Source organism: Oryctolagus cuniculus, chromosome 16, assembly GCF_051225735.1.
Source record: "Oryctolagus cuniculus isolate XC-2025 breed Fujian yellow rabbit chromosome 16, ASM5122573v1, whole genome shotgun sequence".
NCBI classification, from domain to species: Eukaryota; Metazoa; Chordata; class Mammalia; order Lagomorpha; family Leporidae; genus Oryctolagus; species Oryctolagus cuniculus.
The window spans coordinates 93356522-93383695 of record NC_142882.1 but is presented as its reverse complement, the minus strand read 5'-3'; the positions used below and the strand labels follow the sequence as shown (position 1 = coordinate 93383695).

Genomic DNA, 27174 nt, shown 5'->3' with positions numbered 1-27174 from the left:
ATTTAGTAAATACACATTTCCAAAGTACAGTTTATGGATTACAATGGCTTCTCTCCCCATAACTTCCCTCCCACCCGCACCCCTCCCGTCTCCCGCTCCTTCTCCCATTCCATTCACATCAAGAGTCATTTTCAATTATCTTTATATACAGAAGATCAATTTAGTATATATTAAGTAATAATTTCAACAGTTTGCACCCACACAGAGCATAAACTGTAAAATAATGTTTCGGCACTAGTTATGGTATTAATTCACATTGGACAACACATTAAGGACAGAGATCCCACATGAGGAGTAAGTACACAGTGACTCCTGTTGTTGACTTAACAAATTGACACTCTTCTTTATGGTGTCAGTAATCTCCCTAGGCTCTAGTCATGAGTTCCAATTCTTTCTCCTCGCACTACAGCTCCGTGGCGCCTCTTGATTAGTGGAGCTGCAATGCCACGTTTAATGTGTCCTGGGCACGCACCTGAGCAAGGTCAGAGGAAACCTGGCTCTCAGAAGTCACCTCCGCCACAAGCAGCAGCGGCGGCGTCCCCTGGGAACGTCAGGCCCACCCCAGCCCTGCTGAATGAGAAAGCCGGGCGCGGGCCTTAGCCATCTGCATCTTACCCCAGGATGCTGGCCCAGTCTGATTTGAAAGCCCCTGAAGACCAGCGCCACCACAGGCATGTGTGGAAAGCGCAGGAGGTCGCAGCCTCTGCAGGGAGCCAGGCACTGCCTGGGGCTCACCCACTTCCAGCCTCAAATGCTCTCTGCCAGTCACGCAGAACCGCGTCCTGGCAAAGCCGTCAGCCCAGGCCAGCCACACAGGGAGAGGCTCTGCAGGAGGAGGTGAGGGTCCCGGACTCAGCTGTGCAGGACAGGGGTTTGGTTGGAGAAAATGCACATGAGTGAGGTGAGGGCTGGGCCCAGGACGAGCCGGGCATGGAGTGAAGCCCTAAAGCAGACAGTGCTAGATTCCGTCTCTGAGAAAGCAGCACTAGCAACACACAGACGGAAAAGCAACCCCACCAGCACACAGGCCCTGCCGAAAACATCACCAGGCCTGGCGGCCACATCTGGGGCAGAGGTTCTCCAGCAGGGGCAATTCTGTGCCCTCCTGGCGGGGGCGGGGGGCGTCCATGTCTGAGGATGCTTTGGTTTTCTTAGCTCCGGGGAGCAGGTGTTCCTGGGGTTGGGGGTAGGCCTGAGATGCAGTGCAGTGAGGGCAGGAGCTCCAGCAGGAATTACCAGGCACAAACACCCCCAGTGTGGGGCTGAGATCCTTATCCACGTGCACACCTGTGGCAGACGCCTTCAGTGTCCATCCAGTCCTTCCAGTTACTCTGGATGTTCCGATTCTAATCCACACCCTGCCGTGACTCTGATGGATGCATCTCTGTGATGTTAGTAAATCCAATGATTCAGTGTAGGCAACTGGAGTCGTTAATATCGGGCTGGGCGAACACTTCCTGTCTGGGCAGATTGGCTGAATTCAGGATTTTCTCTCTATTTCTCTCATTTCCTCACAGGAGAAAGATACAACCTCAGAAAGCCTGCTCACAGTCCGATGTGTGAGTTACGGGAAGAGACGGGGAGGCGTGGAGAAGCACAGCCCGTGTGCGTCTGACGTGCGTCTCCTGCTCTTCTGGCTTCAGCGAAGCTAAAGCGAACGTCAAAGGGGTTCTGTGAAGCCACTGGGCTGCTGGCTTCCACCTCATCTTGCAAATTGACTTGCAGCCAAAGTTTTACTCCTGTTGGCCTCAGTTACACCAGAATTAATTTTGCCTGGCATGGTTAGTCAGTGCGTACTTAAGGTCTAATATTCCGAGATTCAGGTAGTAATTCATTTATACTGTGTCTATTAAATAGACTTAAAGCTATCTTGAATTTAATTGGTGGGCCAATTTTTTATACTACTGACCACTAAATCACCATATCCTTTTTAAAATAAGTTGAAACCTGTCACATCTGTTACAATTATGGATGCTGCTTTGCACCCTCACAGACTGTAAATGGGGAGGCATTGAAACAGGTCTCTCCCTAAAATCAGATTGAAGAGGGTAAAGCACCCTTAGCGGGGGCTGAATCCCAGATGTAAATGAAAGGTGAGATATTAGCGACCTGCTTAATGCATAGACCCTATGGGTAAACATTCCCCATCCGTAGAGTTAGGGTCCAACGCTACGTCTGAAGTCACTTCTCCCTCCGGAGCTGGAATCTGATGGCCTGTGGTTTGGCGGGTCTCAGGCATGCTTGCACGTGTGAGAGCCAGGGTTCTACACCATAATGCTGTGTCCTGCTAGCTATGCACACTACCATAACAGACTGAGCAGTGAGACTTCAAACACAGCACTGACTAGATTCTCAATATATATGATTATTTCTTCACTAATATATTTAACTGCAAGGTCCATTACAGCTATGAGCTTTGATTCATATATTGGTGCTCCAGCTAAGTTCCATGCTTGTTGGAGAGATGACTGTTATGTTTCCACACATGCCAGTGCACCCCAGGACACATGTGCTTACATACATTATCATGTTTTATCCATGCAACCCCAACACACGGACACAATAGAAAGTAAGTTGCTCAATCAGTGAATGTGGAGATGGAATTAAGTATGAACTAAAAGCTGAAGACTTCAACTTCAAAATAAAAAATTTACTCTTAGATTCCTAAGACCCCATGCAATATTTAAAAGTTATCAGGCACAGCAATTTTATGCAACTCAAACCTCAAAGTGACATTCTTATAAAGAGGTCCAGAGTTTGGAGACAGATTTTCCAAGAAGGAGGAGTCACACTGAGAGGCAGCTGGAGCTGGGAGGAGATTTTGTTGGAACTCGCTTTTCCTGTGGATCTGCTGCACACCACAGCTCGGACTTCTAAGTCCAGTCCTTGTCAGTCCTGATAACAACACCGCTTGCTGTTGCGGGGTGTCTTTTAGCTGAGTGTGGTTTTGATATTTCAGAAGAAGACACCCTGGTGCAGGAAGTGAGCTCTGGGCACGGCTGACAGAAGCGCAGAGCTCGTCCTGGACACTGACAAGGGCCTTCAAAAGCTTGAAGAAAAACAGAATTAAAAGATTCATCTATTTTGGTGCCAAGGTTTTTGAAAGCCATGCATGAATTTTCATGATTTGTATTTTCCAAGAAGTTCTGAAGACCCCTCGTGCTTCTTCAGTTGTTCCCTTGGCAAGACAGCCACTCCCACGTGAGGGGCACAGCAGGGCTTGTGGTGCAGTGGGGTAAGCCACGGCGTGGTGTGCCACAGCCCATTCTGGGGTGCCTGGTTCCAATCCCGGCTCCTACTAAGGCCTTCTGAGAGGCAGCAGATGGGGCTCCAGGCATCTCGGTCCCTGCCAGTCACGTGGGAGACTTGGATGGAGTTCCAGGCTGCAGGAATGAGTCTGGCCAAGCCTTGACTATTGTGGGATTTTGGAGAGTGAAGTGCATACATGCATGCTCTCTCTCCCTCTCTCTCCCTCTCTCTGTCTCTCTCTGTCTCTCTCTCCTGTTCTGCCTTGCGAGTAGATGAAAATAATTAAACAAATAACAAAATGAGAGGTGGTGCCAGGGAGAGGAGAAGCTGAGCATGGGGAGATGAAGACACAGCAGAGACGGACCCTGGGAGGCAGCTTCTGCAGGAAGGAGTGCAGGCAGCAGAGCTGAGCTCCTCCGACCCCACCCACTTCCTCAGAATCCGCACAAATCCACAGGACCTGGGCACATCCGCAGAACCCGAGCAAATCCACAGAACCCTGAGAGAATCCACAAACCCTGAGAGAATCCACAGACCCTGAGAGAATCCACAGACCCTGAGAGAATCCACAGACCCCTGAGAGAATCCACAAACCCTGAGAGAATCCACAAACCCTGAGAGAATCCACAGACCCTGAGAGAATCCACAAACCCTGAGAGAATCCACAAACCCTGAGAGAATCCACAGACCCTGAGAGAATCCACAAACCCTGAGAGAATCCACAGAACCCGAGCTCTTCCACGGAACCCCAGCATTCCACAGAAACCTCGTCTCCTTGCACAGCTCTCGGGCCCCTCAGGATCACCCTGTTGGAGGGAGATGCCTGACGGCCTGAGGCTTTGAGCTGCACTGGCCCACTGTGGTGTGATTTATGCTAGTGTGCACTGACTGTGAACAAGCCTTTCTCAGGGTCTGAATCTGGAGAACTGAGGTCAGTTGCACAGGTGCTGAATCCTAGTGGCACACTCCCAGGGAGAACACTCCAGAACCCTGCTCTGCAAGCCTGCTGGGAGGAGTGCTGAGTGGGCCAGGGCCAGGGCCAGGGCCAGGGCCCTGGCACCTCACAGGAACGGGATGCTGCAGAGGTGCCCGGGACCCACTCCTCGTCCACAGAGTCCTCTTCCCTTTGCTGGCCTTCCTCGGGGTTGTTTTCCCATCATCTGCCTCATCTGGAGCAGAACCTCTGAGTCCTGCGGACCCGGGCAGGGAATCCCTGATGCTGACGTGCGGTGTCCTTAGACCCAGCAGAGAGCGTGGGCAAGTGCCCTGCATCCATCTCACCCGGGTCTTCAGTGCTGAAAGTCTTCATGTTGCGCTATTTTCCCCCATAGATTCTTAACGACAACCACCGGCCCTTAGAATCAAAGTGGAGGAGTCAATGCTGGCCATGGTGCCGAGAAGCAAAGCTGTCAGGGTGCTCACCCAGGACTGAAAACTACTAATGCCCTGGGAGAAATCTGACCTGTGCATCAACTCACTAAATTCTCATTCTCGTTGGCCATCTGTGAGAGCGCAGATGCAGAAGCAGACAGCGACAATGGCAGTGTGGTTCTACAAGTACTTAAACAAATTCTAATCACAGAAGTCCTGACTTTACCAGAGTGCATTTGTTGCAGGACGAGGGTTGCCACATGATCTTACAACACAGGCACTCTTTTTTATTCCAGGAAATGCTGCCCGGTGAGGTGGACGTCCTGGAGGATCTGTGAAGACTGGATGAGAGGACTCAGAACCATCGCTCCTGGAGGAGACGGAGGGACGGGTTCCTGCGAGCCACCCTCGTGTTGCTGTAAGCTGATCAGTCCATGGCCCTGTTCCTGTGCACTTGTAAGATCTGCAGTCTCACACACAGACACACAAGCACACACGTGCACACACACACGGATGCACAGGCACACACATGCACACAAGCACACAATGCACACACACAGGCACACAAGCACACACATGTGCACACACACACAAAGATGCACTGGCACACACATGCACACAATACACACAGGCACACAAGCACACACATGTGCACACACAGACGCTGAAGCACACAAATGCACACAAGCACACACATGCACAGAAACATGCACACAAATATACACGAGCTCACAAGCACACACAATCACACAAATACACACAGTCATAAGCTCACACAAATACATTAAAAAGTTCACCAGAAAATGGAATTAAAAGATAATTATTATTTTGGTGCAAAAATTTTTGAAATTTATGAACAGTGTTTTGAACATACATTTTTTTGTGAATTTATTAAGGATTTCTTGAATGCATGGATTCTGAAAAAATTGAATCAAAAGGAATATTTTTTTAAAGACTTATCTATTTATTTAAGAGGCAGAGTTACAGACAGAGAGGGGGAGAGAAAGGTCTTTCATCTGCTGGTTCACTCCCCAAATGACTGTGATGGCCAGAGCTGGGCCCATCTGAATCCAGGAGTCAGGAGCTTCTTCTGGGTCTCCCATATGGGTACCGATGGGTTGGGCCATCTTTCTGCTACTTTCCCAGGAGCACTAGTAGGGAGCTGGATAGGAACTGGAGTACCTGGGACTCGAACCAGTGCCCATATGAGATGCCAGCACTGCAGGTGGAGGCTTGACCTGCTATGCCACAGCTCTGGCCCAAGAAAGATCTTTTAATTCTATTTTCATGAACTTTTGAAATGTGTGTATATGTGTATCTATGTGCTTGTGTCTATGATGTATATGTGGGTATGTTTACATGTGCATGCATGCACACGTCTATGTGAGTCCACATATGTGTCAATACATATGTATGTATGTGTTACTGTATGTGCGTATGTACCTGTCTTCATGCTCGATCTTAGCCAAAAGGCTTAGAAGCGATGTGCACATGTCTTCATGTGCATTCACATATGTGTGTATCTGTGTGTTCACGTGTATGTGGTTCACACATGCATGTGTGCACTTGTGTGTGTTCATGCATGTGGGTGTGCCTGTATGTGTATGCATGTGTGTGGTGATCAGTACTGAGCTCACATGGGATACAGCACTGTGACTCCTGTTTGAGCGAAGCTTCCTCCCACACTGGTTGTACCCCTGAGGCTGCCCCAGCCTCTGGCCTTTAGAGCTGTGAGTACCACACCCCTGTGCTGGGAGACCATTTCCACCAACAGAGCTGCCCACAGGTGAAACGTACAAACTGCACAGGGCGTGCACCTCGCGCGACTCAGCTTCAGGCTCTTCCGTGAGGCGCTTCATCCACTTGCAGCCCAGATTTCATGGACTTCACATTACAGTTCTGAGAATGTAACGGCGCTTCCACCTCCACTGCCTCCCCGCTGACGCCCACCCTCCCTTTTCCTCTCTTACTTGTCTTTTAATTTATGCAGTGTCATACTTTGAATTTACGTTATAATCACAAGCTTCTTGTGAGTTTTTTTTTTTTTTTTTCATTTAAAGAAACTGTTGTCTTGTGACAAGGAGGCACAGGCACGGAGAACAGTCCTGCAGGGCGGGAGGCTGCAGCCTCCCGGGACCCCCGGTGTGGGGTGTGGTGAGGGTCTTTCCCAGCGCTGCCCTTTCTGGAAGTCTTCTGTGGGGACAGGAGAGGAGCTGCTCCCCTCTCAGTGTCCTTCGCCAAAGCGTGAGATGACCGTGATGTCCAGACTGGAAACTGCTGCGCGCAGCCTAAGCCCCGGCCCCCGTTGTCCCTAAGACACCGTGACAAACACATTCAGAAGCTTAGTTTATGGGATCCATCACCACTTGTACCTCTTGGAGGAAGTGAAACTTCTTTTCCCCATTTATGTAACATTTCATGCTTTTGTCTGCTAATTGCCCATTCATACTTTGTGCCCTATTTTTATTCATTGTCATTCTGTTTATTCATGAGAGTAAAATATGTAAGAAAATTATATTTTTACAAAAATGTCAAAATGTATTTTCCTAAGTGTTACTTGCATTGAACTTAATTTTTGGGAAAAATTTCAATTCAGAAATGTTTCATGTTTGTGTGTATAATGTAATTTTTGTATTTACAGTTTATGATTTATATGCCTTACGCCTTATACCAAATATTTCCATATTCACAATCGCTCAGTTATTCTTCTGTTTAAAGATTATTTATTGATTGACTGAGTCAAGAGGCAGAGTTACAGGCAGAGAGGGAGAGACAGATAAAGGTCTTCCATCTGATCATTCACCGGCGCCCACGCGGGATCCTGGTGCTTCAGGTGGAGGTTTGGCCTGCTAGGCCACAGTGCCGGCCCCAGAGCAATCATTCTAGAAGTTTCATTAACTGTTTAAATATGGTATTCCTAAAATATGATTCATTATAAAATATAAGAAATAAAATATTCTAATTAATTTCTTTTTATCGTTTTAATTCATTAGTTAGCTAGACAGAGTGACAGAGAGGGAGAGACAGAGAAAGATCCTCCATCCACTGGTCACAGTCCCCAGATGGCTGCAGCGTCTAGGGTTGGGCCAGGTTTAAGCCACGAGGCAGGAACTCTACCTGGGTCTTCCACATGGGTGGCTGCGGCTCAACCACTTGAACCACCGTCTGCCCTCCAAGGAGCACGGGTAGGGAGCTGGGCTAGAAGGGGAGCAGCCAGGATGAGGAACAGCATTCACACCTGGAATGTAAACACCACACGGGGTGCTTAGAGCACGGTGCCACGACCCTGACCTCAACCTCTTTGTAGAAGCTTATTGTAAGTGAGTGAAATCTTTGAGAAACACAAATTGTGAGTCTACACTCAAGGAAACAAAACGGAAGATAACTAGAACTGTGCTGTTTCTTAAATAATCTAAATTTGTGGGTTACTGCCTTTCAACAAACAAAATTCTGGATTCAGCCACATGTACAGGAAGAAATGATATCAATTTACACAAAACCTTCCGGAAGAGTAAGGGTGAGCAGAAGGTTTCTGGGAGAGGAAGAGCCCCTGGTTAGCCTTGGCTGTCCTGAGTCTCCCCAGACACAAGGAGAGGAACAGGAGGAGACAGCGCAGCTCCTCCGCTGGAGAGTGAGGGTTCACGGGCCTCCAGCACGAGCTCCCAGCAGCAAACGGAACCCTGGATGGAAAGGGGAGATTATGAGCCGGCGCCGCGGCTCACTAGGCTAATCCTCCGCCTAGCGGCACCGGCACACCGGGTTCTAGTCCCGGTCGGGGCGCCGGATTCTGTCCCGGTTGCCCCTCTTCCAGGCCAGCTCTCTGCTGTGGCCAGGGAGTGCAGTGGAGGACGGCCCAGGTGCTTGGGCCCTGCACCCCATGGGAGACCAGGAAAAGCACCTGGCTCCTGGCTCCTGCCATCGGATCAGCGCAGTGCGCCGGCCGCAGCGCGCCGGCCACGGCGGCCATTGGAGGGTGAACCAACGGCAAAGGAAGACCTTTCTCTCTGTCTCTCTCTCTCACTGTCCACTCTGCCTGTCAAAAAAAAAAAATATGGAGATGTGTTCTTAGTACGGAGAGTCAACCCTGTCTCCCCTGGCACAGGCTCGCTGGGAGGGAAGCCAGCATCTCGCGTCTTCTGTGAGGCGTGAAACGGAACGAGGGCAGCGAGAGCCAGCAGCTTCTGCAGGGCGGTGTTTGGTGGGTGGTGTGGCAGTTGGCAAACTCACGGATGCAGCCTTCATCGCCGGCCTTCCCACGCTGATTATCTTCTAGGCAATAATCTTATGTCAAAATTATGCAAGAAACAAGCAAGTGATCTTTCTGGGTAATACAGTCCTTAAATAAATACATGTAAAAAGAAAGATGTGCATATTGTTTTTACCTGTTTTCTACACTGATCCTACGCAGAAAATCAAGGGGAATTTAAAATTGCCTATTATAAAGGACTCCATGAAGTCAGTGTTGCAGCCACAGGCAACCTTTGTATAACTGGAATTACACTGCATACACGACTGTGAAAATCGCTGTGCTCCTGACAACACAGGACACAGGGCTGCACACCCTGAACACCCTTGCTGAGGACATTGTATGCCATCCACTTCCTTGTTGTTGAGGTTCAGATGGCTTTCAGGTTGCAAAGTTTCAAGTGATGAATTGTTGAACTCCTTACTTAAAAACAAATTTTTGCCTAATGCACTTAAAAAGTGGAATTCTTGCAGCTTATTCAAATATTTTAAATGAAAAAAGTGTCTCATAACTACTTACAAGTTTTCATTCAAGTGGTTTTTTAAACCCCTGCTACCTCACATGGTGCGTGAAGATCTCCGTCTCACAGAGGCAGGAAAAGGAGCCAGGCCTTTCCCCCAGGAGTCTCAGCCCGGCTGCAGAGTGGCCACCCTCTCTTCTCTCTCAGAGGTGATCTTCCCTGCCCCTCCCACAGTGACCACAGGTCATCATTGTTGTGCTGAGATCACCTTGGAGTAGCAGAAGGAAGAGCTGCCTGGGCCATGGAGAGGTGGGAGCCTTTGTGTGTAGTTTGGCAGCACGACCCGCTGCTCCTGTCTGCCAGTTAGGCTTCCTGGGCTGGGCAGGCTCTGCAGCAAGCAACACGTCTTCTGATACCCACATGGTAGTGAGGTGGACCGAGTGGGCTCTTCACCCCTTATAATATCAGCTCCTCCCGCATAGAGAGAGAATGAAATAGGATAATGCATGGAGCGCAACGCCCTGCACATACCAAGACTCTCTTAGCTGTCAGTCAATGGTAGCTATTATAGGCAGCCTCTGCGAGGGGTTGCACACAAAATCTCCACGGTGCCCTGAGTGTGGCCCCGCTGCGGTGCCTGGGGACCGCACAGCAGCCCTGGTCTAGTAAGCACCCCGATGGTTATCACGGCTGGATGCGGTGGTTTCCTCTTGTGCATTGCCATGGTGTTTCAGCAGGCAAGTTAGAAAAGACTGAGCAACACACTCTAGGCTGCAGCTTGATTTGCTGCACATTACGTGGCTCAGCAGCTCCTGGGCGACTGTGTGGCATCCACTCACGTTCGAGAGACTGCAGCTAAGTGATTGTCAGGAGGGGCTGGGTGTCCGGAGATGCGTTGTAGCCCTGGGCGTGGAGTACACTTGTTTCGGGTCCATAGCTCCTGAAGCTTTGGCTGGATGGCGGCTGTGCCTGGGTCTACCCCAGCACACGCAGAGCCAGGGAGGGGTGGGCTGGACTGCCTGTCCTCATCCTGGCTGTAGGTTTGGAGCTCAGAGGTGAGGAGGCAGAGAACGCCTGGGAGTGAACAGTCTCCCAGAGAGCCACAGCAGGTGTCACCACTGCAGAACACAGCCGTGACACCCAACAGCACGTGGAGCGTGGAGCCAGTGAGGACGAATCTCACCCCTGAGGGCCAGGAACCTCCCTGGAAACGCTCTCGGAGCAGGTGAGAAGGGGCCGCTTTGCCAGGCCTGCTTCCTTGTGGCTCCCTCCCTGACAGCATCCCAGACGCCTAGCACAGGTGCCCTGGTCACACAGCATCCTCCCCTGGGGTTCTGAGGGTGTGGCCGTTAAACTCCGCGATGGACCAAGCATTCGTGCCCATGAACTCAGAACTGCAGCCCTGAGTCTCAGTGCTAGTATTAAGTACTACTTGTACTAAGTACTAGTTGTAAGGGTGCAAGGTCAGTCCACTTATGGCAGCAGGAAGAGAGTCCTCTGGGAAGTGATAAGATTGGATCAGGTAGTCAGGGCTGGGTCTCCGTGACTGGCTCCTGGTAGCCTGTTAGTGGCCATATGGACTCACAGGCCTGTCCCTGGTCCCAGTCACACAATACCAGTACCACCTCAGACACTGCTGGCAACAACACCACCGCCAAAGCTGGAGCCTGGGGAACACCTGCTGTTGGACTGTGAACCTCCAGAGTCGGGAGCCAAAACCCCCTCTTGTTTCTGCAGTGGCCTGCCCCGCCGTTTCCCTGAACTCTGCTCTGTGGACTCCTGCCTGGGCGTCCTCGCCCTCGGCCATCTGCACGGGCAGCACCATCCGTCCCTGCCTGAGGCTCCAGCTGGAACGTTCCTTACCCTCCCGGTGTCTGTCCTCAGGGGTCATCGCTTCCTGCACCTGCACGTACTCCACAGAAGGAAGAGCTGTGCAAACAGCACCTGCTGCATGCTGTGGGCCGCACGGCATGGGCTGACCTAACAATAACCTCCCGTCTAGGAGTGATGGAAGTACAGTGCTGGCTGGTTTATGTTTCAGTTGTCCCGGGCCTTCCACGCCCCAACCTCCGCTGACCTCCCCTCTCTGAGCCCTGCACCCCTGGGGCTGTGCTCCTCTGTCTCACTGGGCCCAGCGCCAGGCTCCAGGCAGCTGAGGGCCAAAGGCACAGTGCACGCCAGCTGCCCTTGCCATCGCGGCGTGCAGGGCTGGCCACTTTCTGGAGCTGAGCATCCCGACGGCTCGGCACAGGCTCCCTGAGGGCTCCCCTGGCCCTTTCGACCCACAGCACCTGACCCTGCTGAGCACAGAATCCGGAGGTCACACACACATCCCATGGCAGGAGACGGGCAGCACGGAGGTCTCTTTCTGTCACTCCCTCCTTAGGAAGCCACCAAAATTCAGCCCCAGGGACAGGGCTCCCCACTAAGGAGCTGATCCAGCACAAGGACCTCCTGCAGGCGCAGCCGCAAACACTGCATTCAGACCAGGACTCCTTTGCCATGAGCGCGTGGTGTGACTCGGGAGGGACAGAGCAGACCACTGCACAGCCAGTCCTCAGTGCCAGTCTGTGTCACTCTCTTCTGGGGCCTGGCTGCTCCTGGCCCCATCTGTGTCCCACCAGCGCTGGTGCTTCCCCAGTGGCCTGGGTGCATGACCAACCCCTGTCTCTGGGACCTGGCCATCCTCCCACAGTGTGTGTGGTCTCCTGAGCGCTCCTGTCTCCAAGTGTGGCCGCCCTGATTGGATGCCACACAAAGGAAGACAGAACAGTCACGGATGTCAAGCGTGCGCTCCCGAGATCTCCTCTTCCCTGTCGGAGGTTGGTTCTCGCCTCTCACGCTGTCACTCCTCCCAGGATTACCGCCTGTCCACTTTGCCATCACATCTTCCTCCCCAAGGGCACAGCTAAGGCGCGGTGGATCCTGCATGGGCCTGGTACTGCAGCACTCACGGGGCAGGGTCCTGTCGGCTGCCTCAGCTGACCCCACCTTCTGTCATTTCCCACACCATGTTCAGGCCCTGGGCAGGAGTAAGGGCTTGATTCCTGTGGAGTCTCTGCAGATTAGCATCTGCACCCTCCCGGGGAAAGCATGAACAACCTGGAGAAAAGCAGAGTTCACCCTGCAAAGCCTGAAGTAGGGATAAAAATGAACATTGGACCTTCGGGTGAACCCCAGCCTTTACAAGGAGATGTAAGTGTGGCACTTATTTAGGCATCTAGCCTAAGCTGTCAGACACAGGAGCATGTGGGCATCTCTCTGCGTGGCTGGTCCACGTTTGTCTTATAACCGAGAAAGGGAAGGGGCGCCTCTGAAAATCCCTTTCCTTTTCCCAGAATTGCTTTCCACCTGGAGAGAATTCACATGTGCGGACAGCATGGAGCCGGCACTGTTTCACTGTGGGTGCAAAGCTGGTTCTCAGGCTCTGTAAGCTCTCAGAATTGTGACAACAATCTTCCTTTTTGTTTTGTTTTGTTTTGTTTTGTTTTTTTCTAATAAGAAGAGACTCTTGAAATACTACTTGAAAATTTTTGTTTGCTTGGGAAGACACATGTTGAGAGGAAACTGCAGGCGACCACAGATCAACGTGGCGTGCCCAGAGCCACACTCATCGTGGGAGCCTTGCTTGGTGCTCTTTGCTGTGAGCCCAGCACCTGCACATCTCACCCACAGGAAGTCGTTAGTGACGCACCTGCCTCACAGCTGACGGCCGTTCGTGTTATTTCACCACCACTGCGTCTCTCTGCCTTTACAAACGGAAGGGTACAAGCTGTGTCTGTCCACTCCTGTTATACCAACCTTTTATCACACAGTGGACATCTGCAATGGGATAATTACATAAACGTTTCATTTTTTTGTGGTTCATATCAAATAACCATTGTATTCCTCTGACTTTTCCCAACTCTGCTCCATACAAAAGAGTGTCCCCCAAAATTGCTCCTTTCCCTGAAACTCTATGTAAATGGCAGAAATGAGAACAATGAATTCCTGGTTAGGACTTGGATGGTAGCGAGCAGATCATGTGGGATGCCTGCTTTTTCTCTGCAATGAGAGGAAGTCCGGTTTGAAACAGAGGTCACAGAGAGAGAGAGAGAGAGAGAGAGAGAGAGAGATGGTCCATCTTCTGGTTCACTCCCCAAATGCCCACAGCAGCAGGGTGGGGCCAGGATGCAGCCAGGAGCCAGGAGCTCTACCTGGGTCTCCCGCATGGTTGGCAGGGACCCTGTACTCAGGCCATCCTTTGCTGGCTCCTGGACACACGCGAGGGAGGTGGATCAGAAGTGGAACAACCAGGGCTGGCCCTCGCATTGCATGCAGGGAGCTTTGTCCTGGGCTTCGCTTGCCCTGCTGCACTGTACGTGGCTCCTGTCATGCTCTGGTCACCCGTCACTCCTCTGCTGGCCCCAGTGTGTCCCTCCAGTGTTTGCTCTGCTCCCTGGCAAGAAGCCTCCTTGTGATTCCTGTTTGAAGAGGCAGCTGATGAGCTGAAGAGAAGCCTGGTAGTGAGCCCTGGCAACACAGAAGATGGTGGCTTACTCCTGGCTTTGTTCCCACGCCTTCCCCCCCGTGCTCCATCCTTCCCCTCCTGGCTCTCTCCATGCCAATCCCATGGCTCTGACTGTAAGCCCACCCTCGGGCGTGCATCACGCGGCGTCACTCTACTCCAGTAAACAGTGGAGTTTATGTGACCGAGTGCTCCAGTCGTCCTCAGACAAGGAGTGGAGCAAGCCAGGTGCCTGGGGGTTTGGAGCTTTTTCATTTTGTTTTATCTGGTTTAGTCAGGACTTGAGGTGCAGGAGACAGGATTATCCACATTCTCTAGCTGATCAGAGTGGATCAGAATGATCCAGAATGATCCGGAATGATGGCCTACACACCAACAGGAAGTATCCCCTTGGCTGCTGGCTTGAAGGACTTTCTCTGCCACTCACACACCGGCACCTGGGGCCCAGTTTCCTGAGGAAGCTGCTGTCTGTCTGTCTGTGGCTGGCAGGGTTCCTGATTAATTTCTTCTCACTTTAAGACATTACAATCACTTTCCCAATCTGCCATCTGCCTATTGGCCTTGAGGATGATGTCCCCGTCATGGAGAAATTAATTTTAAAGAACCAAATTCATGCGATTTTGTCTCAAGACTGCACTTCAAATGTTTTGTTTAAAGCACTTCATGTATCCAAATTCAAAAAAGATTTTTCTGCGTGTTGTATTAAATATGCAGTTCTTTCTTTTATGAATAATTTTAGTCTTTAATTTGTGTCCATATAACTGGAGGGGAACTTTCCAGACACCATGCTGAGCCACCCCCTCACTGGCTGTTTGCTTGTGTTGCTGGCTTGGTCCTGTATGCGGTCTCCAAACCTCCAGCGATCTTTCTTGAGTGCTCTCTTCTACTCCACTGAGTCTTTGCTTGTCACTGCAGACACTGTGATGTGTGGATGTGTGGAGCACCCGTCTAGGGAGCAGACAGGAGGAAGGATAGTCTGCATCTTTGGGAGCAATGCTGAGGCGCACGGACACCCGCCCACAAGCCGACATGTGTTCCCCAGTGAGGGAGCCTCCACAGCCTTACTCAAGGGAAGGACTCCTCCCACTGCGCCCCGCCCACCAGGGAACCTGTCAAAGGAGAGGCTTCTCAGAAGTGTTAACAATGGGTGCTAATTGTTGTGGTAAATCAAAAAGCTGTCATGACTGAGGCCAACTCTCACAGAATTGACCAATTAACTTGATAAAGAGCATGTTGCTTTGAGGTACTCAACAAGAGGGTTCAAAACCAGATGCTAGAAATGTGAGTAATACCATCAATAATTAGTGACATTATTTTCCGTTCTTGTCTTCAACATACTTTTATCGCATCCTAACTTTTTCATATCTGTCTATCATTTTTACAAGTAAAGGAGAGATGTCACTTTCAATGGTACCTGGACCCAGCTTTTCACTGGAAGGTGGTGCCATGGTTCCAGCCCTAATGGGCACTGGTGGGGCTGTGGTTCCAGCCCTGGTGGGCACTGGTGGGGCCGCGGCTCCAGCCCTGGTGGGCACTGGTGGGGGACGCGGTTCCAGCCCTGGTGGGCACTGGTGGGGGACGCGGTTCCAGGCCTGGTGGGCACTGGTGGGGCCATGGTTCCAGCCCTGGTGGGCACTGGTGGGGCCGTGGCTCCAGCCCTGGTGGGCACTGGTGGGGGACGCGGTTCCAGCCCTGGTGGGCACTGGTGGGGCCGCGGCTCCAGCCTTGGTGGGCACTGGTGGAGGACGTGGTTCCAGCCCTGGTGGGCACTGGTGGGGCCGCGGCTCCAGCCTTGGTGGGCACTGGTGGGGGACGTGGTTCCAGCCCTGGTGGGCACTGGTGGGGGACGCGGTTCCAGGCCTGGTGGGCACTGGTGGGGCCGTGGCTCCAGCCCTGGTGGGCACTGGTGGGGCTGCACAGCTCTGGGAGCCTCTGAAGAGATTGCGTTTCCTTGCAGGTGGCTTTGACCTTGTTTGACTTTGACCTTGTTTGACCTTGATGTTTAACTGGGAGTCCTTTCACTCAATGTTTTCTCTTTCCTGTTTGCTTTCTTTCTGGTAGTAATTTTTCCGTTGCTTTTTTTTTTTTTAAATTACTTTCCCCTCTGATTTGACCTGCACTTAGGTTTCTCAGAAGCAGCTCTCTGAGTTTTCTTTTCTGCTCTGTCAGCTTTCTTTTCAAGGATTCTCTTTCAAGGTTTTCTTGTTTCTTTGTTTACATTTATTTATTTATTTGAAAGGCAGAGTTACAGAGAGCCAGAGGCAGAGAGAGAGACAGAGACAGAGAGACAGAGACAGAGAGAGAGACAGACAGAGAGAGAGACAGAGACAGAGAGAGAGAGACAGAGAGAGAGAGGTCTTCCATCCGTTGGTTCACTCCCCAGTTAGCTGCAACGGCTGGAGTTGCTCTGATCCGAAGCCAGAAGCCAGGAGCTTCTTCCGGGTCTCCCATGTGGATGCAGGGGCCCAAGGATCAGCTGATGGAAGATTTCTCTCTCTCTCTCTCTCTCTCTCCCCCCCCCCACAACTTCTCCTTTCAAATAAATAAATAAATATTTTTGAAAAGTTTCTAATACATTAATTAGTGCTTATTTTTACTGGAGTGGTGTGGCTACTGTCCTCTGCTTCATGCCTTGTTTCTGGAAGCATCCTCAAAAACTGAAGGATGCGTTCCTCACTTTACCTCGTTCCTTGGTCGCTCACATGGTTTTTCATCATCCTGAGAAGCACTCTCAGACATCGCCTTTCTGTGGTGGTGGGAGCCCTGGGAAGGCCTGGCTGTGCCGTGGCACCGGGACACGTGCATCTCTGTGACTTCCCAGCCCCCTCTTTTCTTCTCTGCCTTCGTGGCCAGGCCTCCCAGGGGCTAATGCCCTGCTCATCTCAGAGCCAGTGAGCTCAGGAGCGCATGTGAGGCCGGCCCCTTCCTCCCCAGCCCTTCCTCTCAGCGTGCAGGCTCCGACCACCCAGGTCTCAGATGTGTAGACAGCTCCTTGTTCCAGGTGGGAACCTTGCTTTCCACAGGTCCTGTGCCTCGCTCACCGCTGAGGACGGCCGCACCTCCTCCTGTGCCTTCTGGGCCTCACGTCTGCCCGGTGCTCTCCTCACATGTGGACTCAGACCTGACTCTGCCTGTTGCCTGCGCATCTTTGTCCACGATGCCGCGGAAGCTTGGTCTTTAGCTGCCTATTCGTCATGTTCTACTCGTGATCTTCAGTGGCTTTGTGTACTCTAATTTTGAGCTGTATAATTTTGCAGGATGCACATGGGGATATGAGGCTTCTCAGCTCTCAGTTTCCCACAAGAATTTCACTTGATCCTGGGTTCTTCTTTGAGCATCAGAAGAGGAAAACACTTTCTTGTCAAATGAGAATTTTGCAGTCTTTGTGACATCCCCAGTTTCACAGTGAGTTTTGCTGCTCCATGTATGTTTAATACGGACACTTAAAACATCTGGAACTGTTCCTGTGTTTCCAAAGAACACATATGTGGGACCTGATTTCCAGATGCAACATTTTGTACTTGAATATCACATCTCTGTAAACTGTGAAAAGCAACGGAAACATTCCCGCCTCTGTTCTTCAGCCCTGAGAAGTGAGCTGGGATCTCCCAGGCTGAAGCCTGAGACTTGTTGCCCAGTGTGCCTGGGATGGACTGTGGCCCAGGCCTCCCAGGGTGGACCTCACAGAGACCCGGGACAGGGAGTCTCTGACCAGCCATACTCGCTCTGGATTTAACCAGAGTCCAGTGCAACGTCCTCAACTTCAGAGCCCGGCAGGCCCTTTCTCAATTCCAGCCCCTAAAGACAACAACAAACGAACAAAACAAGGAAACCAAAGTGTTCTGTCGTTCCTAAGTATGATGAGTGAGTTTCCAGCCATCGTGTGGGATGTGCCTCTCTGAGACCTTGTTAGGGCAAAAGCACATTGCAGATCTGGAGAGACAGACAGGGCAGAGGAAAGGGGAGAGAGAAAGAGAGAAGCAGAGTCAGAGAGGGGAAGAGAGAGAGAGAGAAGGAGGGAGAGAGGGAGAGAGAGAGAGGGAGAGAGGGAGGGAGAGAGAGAGGGAGAGAGAAAGGGAGAGAGAGAGAGAGAGAGAGGGAGAGAGGGGGAGAGAGAGAGGGAGAGAGGGAGAGAGGGGGAGAGAGGGAGAGAGGGAGAGAGGGAGAGAGAGAGAGAGGGAGAGAGGGAGAGAGGGGGAGAGAGAGAGGGAGAGAGGGAGAGAGGGGGAGAGGGGGAGAGGGGGAGAGAGGAAGACTCTTGGAGTCCAGTTCCTCTGTGTTGCATGGACACAGCCCATGGTGTGCTTTAATTATTTGGACATCAGCTTCTAACAAAATACTTCCTCCTTCCCCATGCACACCACGTGAAAACTCAAGGGAACTACGCTCCGGTGTCCCCACACCATCAGCCAGCCTGCTCTCTTCCTTCCCACCGAGCCGGGGGCTCGGGTACACTGGCTTTCCTGGGGCCTACCCAGACGGCCCACGCCCCACCTCCCCCACTTGGTGATCGCGTGCTCCCTCCTCCTGGTCTGCTGACTCCGTCTCCCCCATCTCCTGTCTCTGAGCACAAACTGCAGACACCCTCACGGTGGCAATGACACTGGCGAGGTCTGGCAGTGGCTCATGCTCCAGAACTGGATTGCTGTGGAAAGCTGCTGCGCTGCTTCTCGCCTCCGAGGTGTGACTTCGCCCAGCTGAGCAGCGAGGGCAGAGAGCGTGAGCCAGGCCAGGCTTGCAGGCAGCAGTGCCGATGCCACCCCCACTCCTTCCTGGAGTCCCTGCCTTAAGTCCTGCTCCACTTCCGGCTCCAGCTTCCTGCCATGTGCACCCTGGAAGGCAGCAGGGAGAGGCTCAAGTACTTGGGTCCCTGCCAACCATGTGGGGAGGCCTGGTCTGGGCTCCAGACTCCTGACTCCGGCCCTGACCAGCCCGACTGTTGTGACTACTGGGTGAGCGAGCCAGCACATGAGATCTCTCTTTCTCTCTCTCCCTCTCTCTCTTTCTCTCTGTCTCTCTCTGTCTTTCAAGTAAAAGTGAAAATAAGTAAATACAAATTTAAAAAGAAAGGACCCTGGTCATCTTGCCATGTCCATGTATTGCATATGCCCATGTGTCATGCATGTCCATGTGTCACGTATGTCCGTGTATCGCATATGTCCATGTGCCACGCATGTCCATGTATCACGTATGTCCGTGTGTCACGTATTTATCTTTAACCACAATCACTGCTCAGCGTCTTCACCCAGTGCGAGCCTGACACTGACCTGTGGAATGAACTGAGCTCTTGTGGGTGGTGGTGTCTCCTGTGCCCAGGATTGGAATTCCAGACGTGATGACATATTTTCCTGAAACCAAGAGCAAGAACCGCTGTATCTATGGACTTTTGTGTACCTGAAACAGACAGCAGCGATTCAGGGCCCACTGGCATTATGGGTTTCTCTCTTGTTGTGTCTCCATTGAAATTTATATCATTACCCAGAACAGTTCATTCCCATTCAGTGTCTGAAAACTGTGTTCTATCAAACAACGTCTGCACACCCATAATGTGCGACACAAACCATCTGCCCCTTCAAGTGCTGGTCTCAGTGGGTATCATGGGCAGGAGGTGGGAGTGAGTTATGAGATCTCTAATATGAGCTCGTGGACCGAAGCCCAGTCTTCTCACATTCTGGATCCATAAAGTAGCAAAGAGAATCTCAACGGCCGATGGGTGAGAAGTAGAGAGGGTTATGGTCCAGGACCTGGGCCCCTGCCACCCACATGGGAGAGCAGGATGGAGTTCCTGGCTCCTGGCTTTGTCCTGGCCCAGACCTGGCTGTGTAACCACTTGGGAAGTGAACCTGTGGATGCAAGAACTCTCTCCTCTGTGTGTCCTCCTCTCTGTCTCTCCTTCTCTATTGCTCTGCCTTTCAAATAACTAAATAAATAAAGCTTTTGTAAAAAAGAAGTGGAAAGTGTTTGTGTTGGAAATCTCATGTGCACAGGCCCGTTGTCAGGGATGACAGGCTTATGTCGACTCTGTGCCGTGGCTTTAAATGCTGCTGGTATCTCTGGCTTTTCCTTAGAATACAGGAGGCTGGACGACTGCATTTCCACCCACACACAAGCCAAACAGTGTTGGGCAACCTTCAAAGTCTTATTTTCTTCCGCCTATGGAGAGCTGGACAAGACAGCTGTGAAGGAAGCACACCTCCAAGCAGACACGGCCCAACTCTTGCTTACCTGGAGCAGGTATCATTGCCTAGCAACCCTTCCACCTGCTTGCTTGTCTCATAAAGAAAAACACCAGCTGCAGTGTCTCCTAAGGAGGAGATGAGAGAACCCAATCGCCTGTCCATTCAAAGGGGTCAGGGGATGGTGCACAGCTGGGCAGAGCCAGAGGTGGGAGCAGCACAGGTGCAGGGTGGGGCCTGAGCAGCCGCAGGCTGAGCTGGTGCACGGCGTTCAGACACAGCTGCGGGGCTGTCCCTGGGGCTGTGGCATCCTGCCTGCTAAGAGACCCTGAGGTAACTCGGGCCAGCTTCGGTGCTCCTCTGCAGGCTCCAGCCACCACGTTGGCTGCAGTGGCTCAGTCAGAACTAAACAAACATAAACAAAATAAACAAACAGAAAACCTCAGCAGATTTTTAGCAAAGATAACTATTATGGAATAGCCAATTGCCATACAATGGGAAACTGATGATGTCATGGACTGCTAGAATGTTCAGCAAAGGGAGGGGGAGACTTTCTTGCCCATGGCTTCAGTGTGGGAGAATATTCACTGGTGCGAATCATTCTGTGAAAACCAGGGTTTCTCCCCAGAGGCCAGGACTAAGCAAGTGTGAGAGAACAGAACCCCTAGGCACTGAAGACAGGTGGGCAGTCAGACTCCCCAGCCTGGAGACAGCCAGGAGGCAGCATGTGAGATGTACAGGAAGCTGTAGGCTCTGCAGGGCAGATGGGCGGGGTGGGCACCTGTGCTCCAGGAGGTCCTGGCTCCGGCTCCCCTGGCACCAAAGCTGGGGGCTGGTGGGCGCAGATTCAAGTCCGTTCTTCCCACTGGAAGTGCAGTGAGGTCTCCAAACTGTTCATGGAAAAAGCAAATGAAAAGCTGCAGAAATTTTAAGCATTTTTTGCATCAAAATAACTTAAATCTTTTCCTTCCATTTTTCCAAGAACTGTTTGGGGGACTCTCAGATTCCAGCTGTGATAAGGGGGCAGGGAGAGAGACAGACAGATGCTGGCAACAGCCAGTGACAACAGACAGGCAGGAAAACAGAGATTTCTACACGTCTTCTGTGGCCAGAACCTGTTGAGAATCCGCCACATAAGCTGGTGCTGAGCCAAGACTCCTGGAAATGTGACCGCTCCCCAGCTCTGGCCACTGTTGCTGCTTCATAAGAATCTCGGGGAGGAAATGGCCACTGCTGTCCGTCTCAGAGAGGAAGCCCTGCGGGAGGTGGGTAGGACATGAAGACAACTCCCACCACGGACTCCGGTGGGCGGCAGGAGGAGTGTGCACCCAGCTGGGAGTAGTCCACTTTGGCTGAGGCACAGAGCATGCGCCTGAGAGGAGGGGCAAGGCTTGGAAGGACCCCAGACGAAGCTACAAGCTGCTCAGGGTGTGTGTGATGAGGATAATACCTAAGAAAGCTGGAATTAACCCTGTGGTCAGGGCAGACGGAGGCTGTCAACAGCAGCACTGTTCACGAAGTGTGTGAGTGGCAGTCAACGCTCGGACAAAGGTGGTATGGAAAGCAAGGAAGCTTGTGGGCAGGACCTACCAGGGCCTCCGCACCTCAGCCTGAAGGTGTGGGGGACCCACTGTGCGCATCCCATAGCAGCAGTTGTGTGTCAGTCTTTCTCCAGAAGTGCAGCCAGACAAGGTCAGATCTACAGCCCGACATGCAGCCCAGCTCAGACGCCACTCTCTCGGTCTGTGTAGCCTGAAGCCCACAGTAAACAAGAACGCTCGACACACCTCATCTCAAGTGGGTTGTGTTAGGCTACACACCCTTCCCAAACCCCTATTGCTCTGTTATTGTTGGTATTATTAGCACAAAAAAAATACCAATAGAACCTGAGATCTTTAGAAAAGGGGGTGGTGGTGCTGTGGCATAGCGAGATAAGCTCTCCGCTATGGCCAGGAAAAGCAGTGCAAGATAGCCCAAGTCCTAGGGCCCCTGCATCTGCATAGGGGGAAGCTCCTGGCTCCTGGTTTCGGATCATCGCAGATCCGGCTGTTGCAGCCAATTGCGGAGTGAACCAGTAGATGGAAGACCTCTCTCTCTTTCTCTCTCTGCCTCTCCTCTCTCTGTGTAACTCTGATTTTCAAATAAAAATAAATAAATCTTAAAAAAATCAACAAAAGAACCTGACATTGAAAATGGTAATACCAAGAGTACCTAAAACACACTCAGATAATGCTGTATACACAGATACAAAAACCAGGAGACACACTACCAAATATGTTAGGTCCTCTGTCGAATGCCCACAAAAGATAACCATGAAACAGGTCTTTGAAGAAGAGAAAGGCCAACCAGGAGGGAAGAAGCAGGCTCAGACCGGCCGGGGGCAGTTTCCTGGCATAGCTTGGAGGGGGCTTGTAGTGGAAATGCCACTGAGGCAAGTCCTGATTGGGGGTCCTGGAATCAGTCCAGCCAGACAAGGGGGCTTCAACTCCAGACCTCAGGAAGGGCTGTGGGGCAGGTGCTCCAGCGATGCCAGCCTGCGGCACTGCAGGTCAGGGCTGCTGCTTCTGCCCCTGCCAGGTTGCCTGGTTGTCTGTGCTGTGTTCCCTCTGCAGATGTGCGACCATGTCCTAAGCAGCTCTCGTAAGGGACAGGGACTTAACCAAACAAGCATGGTCAAAGCCCACTGTTACAGCAAGTGATGAGAAGGTTTCAGGGACAGATGGGAATATAACAGAAACTGTTGAGTTGGGGTTGACAGGAGGGATCTCAGCTAAGGGGCAATTCAGTTTCAAGGTGACGAGTCCCTGCCAAAGTACGTGCAGGGACAGAGCTCAGCAGAGCAGGTGCAGGTGGAGCCTGTTGGCGTCTCCAGGAAGAGTCACCCTCACAGTCTGCAAGGCAGAAAGCAGTGAAGAGAGGCCCCTCGGAGGTGCCCAGTGGGGAGCCGTGAGTTGCACCTGCTCCTTTATAGACGCTGGTTTGTCCTTGGACAGAGAGGATCACGTGTGGGTGGGACTGGAATTGTGCTTGTGATAATGGGTGCCCAGAGGTTACAACCCACCCCCCTGCTGACTGGAGAGCAGCTGTGCTCACTCTGAGGCTAACAGCTGGGGCATAGGGGTGGTGGGAAGGGCACCCCGTCCCACAGCCTGAGTGTTGGGAACACTGACGCCTGGGGAAGGAGAAGATGACATCACAGCTCAGAGAGGGAGCAAGCACCTCCTCCAGGAGCATTAGGCCACGCCCACTCCATCAGGTAGGTCAGTGGTCCTTACTCAATCTGTGAACTCAAATTCTATTCTCTTCCAGAGAGGGACCAGAAATAATGCTGTGCCTGCCATCTCAGCGTCCCTCGGCCCAGTAACGATGGCAGAATTAGCGATCATCCCAGCCAATGGAGCCAGGAGCTGGCCTACATGAAGACCAGTCCAAGACCAACAGAAGACACAAGGAGGTAGTGCCAGCATAGCCGACTTGCTTCAGCTTCCAACCACGGCCAGTCGGCCCCTTCTCAGTGTGGGCTAGTACAATCGTAGACAACACTTTCTTTGTCTCATTCTGAACCAAGGCTAATGTTAGGAAATGGCAGTGGGACCTGCTATCCCATTAACTCTGAGGCCGCCTGGTAGATATCTTCACCCAAGGTGGAACTTCCTCTGCCCAGGCCAGCTCTCAGCCCACGCTCCCAAACCTGCGGAGTTCCTTTCAGGTGGTAGGAGTTGCTCATGGCTTATTCCAGAATAATGACTTGTTCAATTAGTAATTTGTGTTTGCTATTAAGTTGTATTTTGGTCATATTATTTGGTCATGAATCCAAGAATTAATGAGCCTGGTTAGCTGAGAAATGATTCTCCATTTGCAGAGTCCTCTGCAGTTAATCCATTTATCAAGCTTTGTTTTTGGGGCTGGTTGTGTTCCAGGCACTGAGAATTTAACCTGGCTGTAAGGAGAGAAGAACATTACTGGAAATAATCTCTGGAATAACTTGGGTGAACTCGGGGCTATCAAGAGTGATCCGATAAGAGGATTGTGAGGTCATGGAAAATCACTTGGTGCTTGGTCTTCTCCGAGGGCATCTGGCCCGTGTGAGCTTGGTGCCGTGGCCCCTGCTGACTGTAGGGTTGGTGGTGGTGTCTCATCCAGAGCTGCCTGCTGCACAGTCTTGGGCACTTGTGCTCAGCTTGTTACTGCAAACACAGCACTTCCACCAGCACCGGGAATCCAGGTGAGCTACACTCTAGGATGAAGTACTGTTGGTGAACAAAATGAATTTCTTTCAAAACACACTTACAAATCCCACTCACATCTCTGAGAAAAAAATATGACAGTAAAATATAAAAAAAACAGGTTATGATGCTGATAATAGTTTTAATTAGATGGAAATGCATATGCTTATTATTTTGTGTTAAATAGATGGTTTTGTATTAAATAGTGGTTGCCGGAGGCTCGTCCTGGGAGAGGACGGCAGTGCGGTGGCTACAGAGGAAACAGGAGAAAATTCTTTCATGGTGATTCTGTGTCTTAGCTTCCAGGTGTTCCCAAGTGGAAGGTGTCACACGCTGTAATCCACACTTGGCATTTGCACCTTACTGAGTTTAGATGTTTGGGGGACGCATGGTGGGATCTCCTTGCATTTTGCCTTGGGTTTCCATTACGACTGATGAGGCAGAGCATATTCCATGTGCTTACCGAACATTTACAGAATTCTTTTACAAAGGGCTGGTGCTGTGGTGTAGCGGGTTAAACCTCTTCGTGCAGTGCCAACACCTTATCTGGGAGCCACTCTGAATCCCAACTGCTCCTCTTCTGATCCGGCTCCCTGCTACTGTGCCTGGGAAAACATTGGAAATGGCCCAAGTCCTTGGGCTCCTGCACCCACAGGGGAGACCTAGATGAAGCTCCTGGCTCCTGGGGCCCAAATTGTGGCAATTTGGGGAGTGACCCAGCGGGTAGAAGACTTATCTCTCTCTCTCTCTCTCTCTAATTCTGCTTCTCCCTGTCTGTCACTCAGCCTTTCAAATATATAAATACATTTTTCTACAAAGATTATATTCAGTTCTTTAGCCCATTTTTGTTTCTTTCTTACTATTGATGTTTAGCTTAACATTTTATTATTTTGATATAACATATCTTAATATTGCACTATAGACAAAGGCTTAATGTGTGGACTAAAGATTTCAGTACTAAAGACCACAGTCCAGTGGGAAAATAGGCAAGGGCTGTGAACAGTAATCAAACGAAAAGATGCTTAACTTCACTCACATCAAGTACATTTTAAAATAGTCGCAAAATCAGTAAGACTACAGTGGCATGCATTTACCACCCATTTGTTTGGCAAACATTTAAAAAGAAGCTCAAAAAAACACTGTATTCGCAGCAAAACTGATAACACACAGACATCTCTTTATTTTTAGAATTTGAGCTCCCACATAAAGGGGAGAACCTGTCGCATTTGTCTGTCTGTGTCTGGCTTATGTCACTCAACACGATGTCTTCCACTTCAGCATTTGCTGCAAATGATGGGATTTCATTTGCTTTTATAGTTGAATAACATTCCACTGTGTGCATGTGTATATGCGTATCATGCAATTTGTCTATTGTGAACTGTGCTGCTGTCAATGAGATGGAGCAGGTATCTCTGATGCAGAGAGTTCATGTCTGTTGGGCACATACCCAGGAGTGGGATTGCTGGATCACATGGCAGCTTCATTTCTAATTTAAAGAGATAACCATCCTGTACCCATAGTGCCTCAGCTAATTTATGTTCCCACCAACATTGTGTAAGAGTTCCCCTTTCTCCACATCCTTGCCAGCATTTTCTGCTCTCTGTCTTTAGGGAAACAGATATTCTGACAGGGGTGAGGTGATATTTCATTGTGGTTTTGATTTACATTTCCCTGACGGCTAGTGATGTTAAGCATTTTTTTCTTTTTCTTTTTTTTAAAGATTCATTTATTTATTTGAAAGGCAGAGTTACACAGAAAGAGAAGGAGAGACAGAGAGAGAGAGGTCTTCTATCTGCTGGTTCACTCCCAGATGGCCGCAAAAACAGGAGCTATGCCGATCCGAAGCCAGGAGCCAAGAGCTTCCTCCAGGTCTCGCATGTGGGTGCAGGGGCCAAAGGACCTGGGCCATCATCTACTGCTTTCCCAGGCCATAGCAGAGAGCTGGAAGGGAACTGGAGCACCTGGGACTTGAACTGGTGCCCATATGGGATGCTGGCACTACAGGCAGTGGCTTTACCTGCTGTGCCACAGCACTGGCCCCAAGCATTTTTTCATATATTTGTTAGCCATTTGTATTTCTTCTTTTTTAAAGACTAATTTGTTTATTTAAAAGGCAGAGTTATAGACAGAAAGAGGGAGTGAGTGAGGGAGGGAGGGAGAGAGGGAGAGAGAAGGAGGGAGAAAGGGAGGGAGGGAGGGAAGGCTAGGAGGGAGGGAGAGACAGACAGGGAGAGAGAGAGACTTCCATCCTCTGGTTCACGCCCCAAATGGCCACCATGGCAGGGACTGGGCCAGGTTAAATCCAGGAGCCAGGAGTTTCATCTGGGTCTCCCACATGGGTGCAGAGACCCAAGCTCTTGGCAGTCTTCTGCTGCTTTCCCAGGCATGTTAGCAGGGAGCTGGCTCAGAAGTGGAGCAGCTGGGACTTGAACTGCTGCACAATATGGGATGCCGTGTCGCAGGCAGCAGCCTTACCTGCTGTGCCACAGTTCTTCTTTTATAAGCTGTCTCTTCATGCCTTTCCCCCTTTCTTACCTGGATTGGTTGTTGTTCTGTTGGTTTTTTGAGTTGCTGAGATATTCTGGATATTAATCTTGGCCAGATACACAGCTTGCAAATGTTTTCTCCCATTCTGTCGAATGTCTTTGGCCTTCATTGATCATTTCCTTTGCTGTCCAGAAGCTTTTAAGTTTGATACAATTTCATCTTTCTGGTTTTGCTTTTGTTAACTGTGAATTGGGATTCTTACCCAATTAATTACCACCTACATCAATATCTTGAAGTGTTTCCCCCACATTTTCTTCTAGAAATTTCATGGTTTTAGATTTAGGTCTTTGATTCATCTTGAGTTGATTCTTGTGTGTGGTGAGAAGTAGACACCTGATTACAGTCTTCTGCACATTATTGATTTTTAATTGATCTTTAAATCCGGGCACACA

General features: G+C 50.8%; 1 non-coding gene across 1 annotated transcript; it reads left to right on the top strand.

Moving 5' to 3' along the window:
• Nucleotides 1–17669: 17669 nt before the first annotated feature.
• On the top strand, nucleotides 17670–17772 carry LOC127492721 (small nucleolar RNA U13). The gene has a single exon (XR_007922418.1). It is a non-coding gene; the product is annotated as a small nucleolar RNA U13 (small nucleolar RNA).
• Nucleotides 17773–27174: the final 9402 nt, after the last annotated feature.